Genomic DNA, 7539 nt, shown 5'->3' with positions numbered 1-7539 from the left:
CCTATCAGATTTTAGAGAAATTAGAAAGGGAAAAAACAACTTCCAAAAAATCTCAGTATGATAATGGGTTGCACTTTGAAAAATCAAATCATAATTTTTATAATATCTATAATAAATAGAAATATCTAAAATTATTAAATTATAATAAATAATAAATAATTATTATTTTATAATATTTATTATAAATTAATTTGAGAGTAGTTTTATGTAAAATATAAGATTTCTTAATATATAAGATATTTTGTTTTTTTGAATTTAAGTTTCTGTCATTCATAATTATGAATGCTAGGATATTTTTCGGTATTAATCACATTGCTGCTTTTTATTGACGTGTTTCTAACCATCCAATGTGTTGAGATCGCAACAAGATGATGGAGCTTAGTGAAAAGAGTCGCCTTCACTAAGTGGGCCCGTAGGCAAATTATGGCGCAGGGTCTATTTTTTATCCCAGCAGGGATGATCACAGTATGGGTGATCATAGTATGGGTGACCACAGTATGAGTGATCACAGTATGAGTGGTCAAAGTCTATTTTTAGACTAGCTGTCAAAAATAGAAAAGTCAAATATTATTGTCTCATAATAATATTTGGACTATAAACTTGATCTTATTCTCTTGGAGCACTTCAGGATGAGCTACGGATGTGGTACATGTAGATCCCAGAAGGAAATACGTGGTTACCTATGGGATGACTAATATTTGCATGCAGGACTTCAGTTAGAACTCAAGTGAGTTGAGTTTAGTGGACTGGAGGTGCATTTGATGGAGTTGTGTTCAGTTTAGCTTTGTTAAACTGGTTGTATTTAGTCTAACTGGCAAATAGACTAGAGATGAGTTGGGTGAATTAGTTATTAATTAATTCACAAGTTATTAACTCATAATGCAACTATAGAATACATCAGTTAACTCAGTTGCATGTCAGTGCGAGTTCAGTTCAGCAGGGACAGGTGTTAGAGGATCAGATTGCTATCAATTGTGACTATAGTTGTGCATGATGATTTGCACAATCAGAGGGATTGAGTATGCCAATCAATTGGCCAATACCAAGAATTGTAGCATGTGCTCACGTCCAACACAGTGTGAGTGATTCTTTGGAGGTGAAATACGAGTTTGGTAAACCATTCTCATCAATTCTTGAGCAAGTATTGAGCTGTGGAGGCAGGCAAGCAGTGGAATAGATTTGGAGATCATATCTGAGCTGTATTGTGTGTAAGAGGTGGAGCTGGTACTGGATTGCTTGTGATAAGCATTGTACTTTGTAATGTTACATGTTCTCAATCATTAATATACAGATAGTGTGGGGTTTTTAGCGAGATGCTTTCCCCGGGTTACATACTGTGTTAATGTGTGAATGCTCTTGATGTTTTATTGTTATTGATGCTGCTAAATTGATGATCAACGTAGAGGAGCTTACGTATTGTGTATGTATTCCGCAATAGTACATGATCATGATAATCTCTGTTGAATATGTGTTAAATTATTCAAAATTTCTACATGGTATCAGAGCTGTTGATCATCAAATCTACTATTCAGGAAGTGTTTACATTCTATTTCTTCAGGCAGAGTCTGTAATCGGGCCAGGTAGCCTCTAGATTCATCCTTCCTTTGGAAGGTGAGATATCCGGTGAATGCCCATACAGTCAATCTCTGTACGATAAATATTGTGTTCTCACGAATCTTAGATCCGAGGCGGTTGAGTTTGGAGCTGGTGGAAATCGAATTTGCAGCAGTGTTGTTGAAATGTCTTTCAACGGATTGCAAATGTTATTCCAAAGCAAGAGCGATCAGAGGAAGCTGGCGCTCAAAGATAAACTCAGAAACATCAAATGCGAGAAGGGTGACAGTATGCCCAAGTATCTTACGAAGTTCACTCAGTGTCGAGATGAGCTGGGAAGTGTGGGGGTTACTGTCGATGATGAGGACTTGGTGAGCTTGGCTCTCCTTCGTCTTCTGAAGAGTTGGCATTCCTATCAGGACTCTGTCAATGGTCGAGAGAAATTGCCAGGATGGGAAAGACTATGGTCAGATCTTGTGCAGGAGGAGATCAGGCGGAGTACCAGGGATGGATCTTCGTCAAAGGGAGCTGATGAAGAGAATTGCGCTTTGACTGCCAAAGCAAAGAAAGGGAAGAGCAAGAAAGCTTCTCAGTCTGGTGCGAAAGGCAAGAAGCAGGATATGTCCAAGGTGAAGTGTTTTCACTGTCACCGGCACGGACACTATGCCACTAATTGTCCGCAGAAGAAGAAGAACAAGCAGGTGCTGGATCTTCAGCAAGAGAGGCTCTAGCCTCACAGTTTCAGCATGATTTTTCATTGATCGCATGCTTGGTTTCAATTGTGATGGGATCGGTGTGTTTCTTGGACAGTGGTGCGTCTTTTCACATGACGGGAGATAGAGATTTGTTCTCTGATCTGGAGGACAAAGATCTTGGAGTGCACATCGAGATGGGCGATGATGGTAGATACAGTGCGACCGGTATCGATACCATTTCCTTTGAGAGGGAGTCTGGTAAACCCTTCGTATTGAAGGAAGTCATGCATGTTCCAAGATTGAAGAAGAATCTCATATCAATGGCGATGTTAGAAGACAAGGGGTATGATGTTGTTTCCAGCGAGGGAAAGGCTTTCCTGCGTAGCAAGACAACTGGTGAGACCCAGAAAATAGGGGTTCGAGTGAGGAACCTTTATCAGTTGCATGTAGATGGATGCGCAGCAATGGCGGGAAAGGCAGAAGGATTGGTGAGCCGGGATGATGGCGAGTTGTGGCACAAGAGATTGGGTCACCTTCACCATGGAGCCTTGAAGATACTGCAGCATATCACTACAGGGCTTCCTAAAGGCACACTTGCGCAGTCAGATCAGTGCAAGGGTTGTACTTTGGGGAAGTTTGTGAAAGCCACCTTTCACGAGAAGGATAGTCGCGCCACGACGATCCTTGAGAGAATTCACACAGACGTGCATGGACCTTTCTCAGTTGCTTCGACAGCAAAACACAGGTATTATGTGACTTTTGTTGATGATTTCTCTCGTAAGTGCTCGATCTTCTTCATGCAGAAGAAGAGCGAGACATATTCAAAGTTCTGTGAATTCAAAGCACTAGTCGAGAAGGAGTCGGGGAAGAAGGTGAAGGCTCTTAGGAGCGATAATGGTGGTGAATACATCTCGGACGAGTTCAAGGATTTCTGCAAGGCAGAAGGGATTCGAAGAGAGCTCATAGCTCCCCATAACCCACAGCAAAATGGGGTAGCTGAGCGAAAGAACAGAACGATTGTGGGTGCTGCACGGGCAATGTTGCATGATCAGGGCCTACCCCTTCACTTGTGGGCGGAAGCATGCAATACAGCAGTTTATGTGCAGAACCGTTGTCCTCATAGGATACTTGGCATGAGTACACCCGAGGATGCTTATTATGGTAAGAAGCCTGATCTTTCTCATTTGAGGATTTTTGGTGCTAACGTTTACATGCATGTGACGAAGGATGCCAGGAAGAAGTTGGAGTCGACCGCAGAGGTTGGGATATTTGTGGGGTACACTGATATGCCCCACAACTATCGTGTGTATTTGCCAGACAGTGGTAAAACTGTCGTGTGACGGGATATAAAATTTCAGGAGGAGAAAGCCATGAAGTGTTCGCTTGAGAGGGAGCTACACTTGCATGCAGATGAGGAGCTATTAGTTCCTAAGGATGAGCTTCAGGACGTGGATCAGCCATAGTACAAGGTTCATGGAGTGGAAGAGACCACTCATGCAGCGCCAACCATCAGAGGTCGAAAGCGCTTGACAGAAGCTAAGCGACTGGCTCAAGATGCAGCGAAAGTTGTAGGACCACCTACAGCCAAACGCTGGCAGAGACAGTCACCTTATCGGTACACTGGATACATGGCTCTTATGAGCAAGTGTGTTGTGACTGAGCCATCCTCTTTCGAGGAAGCTGTGGAGGATCCCGCATGGGTAGACGCCATGGTGGAAGAGTATGATTCTATTGTCAGAAATAGTGCATGGGAGATTGTTCCTAGACTGGAAGGGAAATCAGTGGTGGGTTCGAGATGGATCTACAAAGTTAAGCAGGCAGCTGACGGGAGTGTAGAGAAGTACAAGGCATGATTTGTTGCCCGAGGCTTTTCACAGATAGAGGGGATCGATTATGAGGAGACCTTTACACCTGTTGCAAGGTATTCTTCCATACGGACGATTCTTGCTCTCTCAGCGCAGATGGGATGGCACTTTCATCAGATGGATGTGAAGACTGCATTCCTCAACGGAGTCATTGAGGAGGAGGTGTACATTGAGCAACCCGAAGGCTTTGAGGTGTTTAGCAGCGAGTCGCATGTGTGCAGGCTCAAGAGAGCGCTGTATGGGTTGAAGCAAGCACCACGTGCTTGGTACACATGGATAGACAGCTATTTCACAGGACTTGGATTCTCCAAGAGCAAGGCGGATCCTAACCTATACCAGATTGTGGTGGAGGGTAAGTTGCTTAGCATTGTACTGTATGTTGATGATTTGATTCTAACGGGTGATGAGCTGTTGATACTGTCATGCAAGAAGGATCTTGCTACAGAGTTTGAGATGAAGGACTTGGGCCTCCTTCACTATTTCCTAGGATTGGAAATATGGCAGCGCAGTGGTGGACTGTTTGTTTCTCAGGGCAAGTATGCTCGGGAGATATTGGAGAAGTTCAACATGCATGTCCGCAAGCCTATTGATACTCCTCTTCCTGGAGGTTGGAGGAAGGAGGATGCCACTTCGGGAGAAGAAGTGGATGCCACTGTTTATCGACAGTTGGTGGGGTCGCTGATGTATTTGGTCAATACACAACCTGATATATGCTATGCAGTTAACCAGCTTTCACAAGCTATGGTTAAGCCTACCAAGCTCTTCTGGAAGGCGGGCAAGCATGTATTGCGTTATTTGAGAGGCACATCGGGATATGGTTTGTGGTACAGACAAGAGGATGAGGTGAAGCTATGTGGCTTCACGGATGCAGATTGGGCAGGGAGCCCAATGGACAGAAAGAGCACATCAGGAGGGATCTTCAGTATTGGATCGACAACAGTTTCTTGGTACAGCAGGAAGCAGAGATCCGTGGCACTCAGTTCACGGAGGCCAAGTATATGGCAGCAATTTTGGCTGCATGTGAGGCTATATGGATCAGGAAGATCCTAGTTGGTTTGTTCGGTTCTCATTTGGATCCTACTGTGATTTACTGTGATAACCAGAGTTGCATTAAACTCTCGGCTAATCCTGTATTTCATGATAGATTTAAGCATATTGACATCAGGTACCATCATATCAAAGATTGTGTGCAGCGGAGGATCATGTTGCTTTCATACATTTCAACGAGGATCAGGATGTTGATATTCTGACGAATGCTCTCACTAGGAGCAAATTCGAGTACCACCGAGATAGGATAGGGGTTGCTGGTAATCCATATCTTGTCGAGAGGGAGTGTTGAGATCGCAACAAGATGATGGAGCTTAGTGAAAAGAGTTGCCTTCACTAAGTGCGCCCGCAGGCAAATTATGGCGCAAGGTCTATTTTTGATCCCAGCAGGGATGATCACAGTATGGGTGATCATAGTATGGGTGATCACAGTATGGGTGACCACAGTATGGGTGATCACAGTATGAGTGATCAAAGTCTATTTTTAGACTAGCTGTCAAAAATAGAAAAGTCAAATATTATTGTCTCATAATAATATTTGGACTATAAACTTGATCTTATTCTCTTGGAGCACTTCAGGATGAGCTATGGATGTGGTACATGCAGATCCCAGAAGGAAATACGTGGTTACCTATGGGATGACTAATATTTGCATGCAGGACTTCAGTTAGAACTCAAGTGAGTTGAGTTTAGTGGACTGGAGGTGCAGTTGATGGAGTTGTGTTCAGTTTAGCTTTGTTAAACTGGTTGTATTTAGTCTAACTGACAAATAGACTAGAGATGAGTTGGGTGAATTAGTTATTAATTAATTCACAAGTTATTAACTCATAATGCAACTATAGAATACATCAGTTAACTCAGTTTCATGTCAGTGCATGTTCAGTTCAGCAGGGACAGGTGTTAGAGGATCAGATTGCTATCAGTTGTGACTATAGTTGTGCATGATGATTTGCACAATCAGAGGGATTGAGTATGCCAATCAATTGGCCAATACCAAGAATTGTAGCCTGTGCTCACGTCCAACACAATGTGAGTGATTCTTTGGAGGTGAAATACGAGTTTAGTAAACCATTCTCATCAGTTCTTGAGTAGGTATTGAGTTGTGGAGGTAGGCAAGCAGTGGAATAGATTTGGAGATCAGATCTGAGCTGTATTGTGTGTAATAGGTGGAGCTGGTACTGGATTGCTTGTGATAAGCATTGTACTTTGTAATGTTACATGTTCTCAATCATTAATATACAGATAGTGTGGGGTTTTTAGCGAGATGCTTTCCCCGGGTTACACACTGTGTTAATGTGTGAATGCTCTTGATGTTTTATTGTTATTGATGCTGCTAAATTGATGATCAACGTAGAGGAGCTTATGTATTGTGTATGTATTCCACAATAGTACATGATCAGGATAATCTTTGTTGAATATGCGTTAAATTATTCAAAATTTCTACACAATGTGGTTCATCATCAGAACAAGATATCATCCAATGTGGTTCATCATCAGCACAAGATGCACACTCAGATCATAGCACCATATTAAATAGTGACGAGGACAACTAATTTTTAGATGACGGCTAGTTTTTACTAGATAATAAAATATCTTAACTATATTTTGACTAAAAAAATGAATGTTAAAAATATTAATAGCCTGCGAGGTTTTGGATTGACGGTGAATGGGCGCATTGTTAAAGCACTCCTTGCCATAGGTCACTAGTTCAAATCCCCGTGGGTACTTACCTACCAAAAAAGAGAATGTAAAAAATATTAAACAACCAAATTAATACCCTATAAATAATTAGAATTCACTGCTTCATTATCTAAGTATTTTTTACTAATAAAATAAATTTAAATTTTAACAAAACTATAAATATTGGGACTAAATAAATATAAATTTTAGAATCATTAAACTCCTAGAACTGAATAAATAAAAAATAAAATAAATTTAAATTTTAACAAAACTATAAATATTGGGACTAAATAAATATAAATTTTAGAATCATTAAACTCCTAGAACTGAATAAATAAATAATTAATTTAGCAATGAAATTTTGATTAAAGCATCAATAAGAATGTTAAATATTTTAGACACGTTTTCGGCCATAATCACATCAAAATGTATTTGTAGACATTTCGAACCAGCAAGTGTGGTTCATCATCAGGACAAGATGAAGAATCAGATCATGGCAACAAGTTAAATAGAGAGACCCAACAAGTGTGTTCATCGGGACAAGATGAAGAATCAATCATGGCAACATTAAATAAGAGAGGGATTTTGACCAAAAGAAACGAGTACTTTTGACTGACCAACAATTAGGAAATTTTATTAATAATTAATTAGTTAGTTAGTTAATTTATTTATTATTAAATAAATATATATGCTTTTAA

The sequence above is a fragment of the Pinus tabuliformis genome, chromosome 7, assembly GCF_031772625.1.
Source record: "Pinus tabuliformis cultivar Carrire ecotype Pingquan chromosome 7, CPIR1, whole genome shotgun sequence".
Taxonomy (NCBI): Eukaryota; Viridiplantae; Streptophyta; class Pinopsida; order Pinales; family Pinaceae; genus Pinus; species Pinus tabuliformis.
This window is presented reverse-complemented; position numbering follows the sequence as displayed.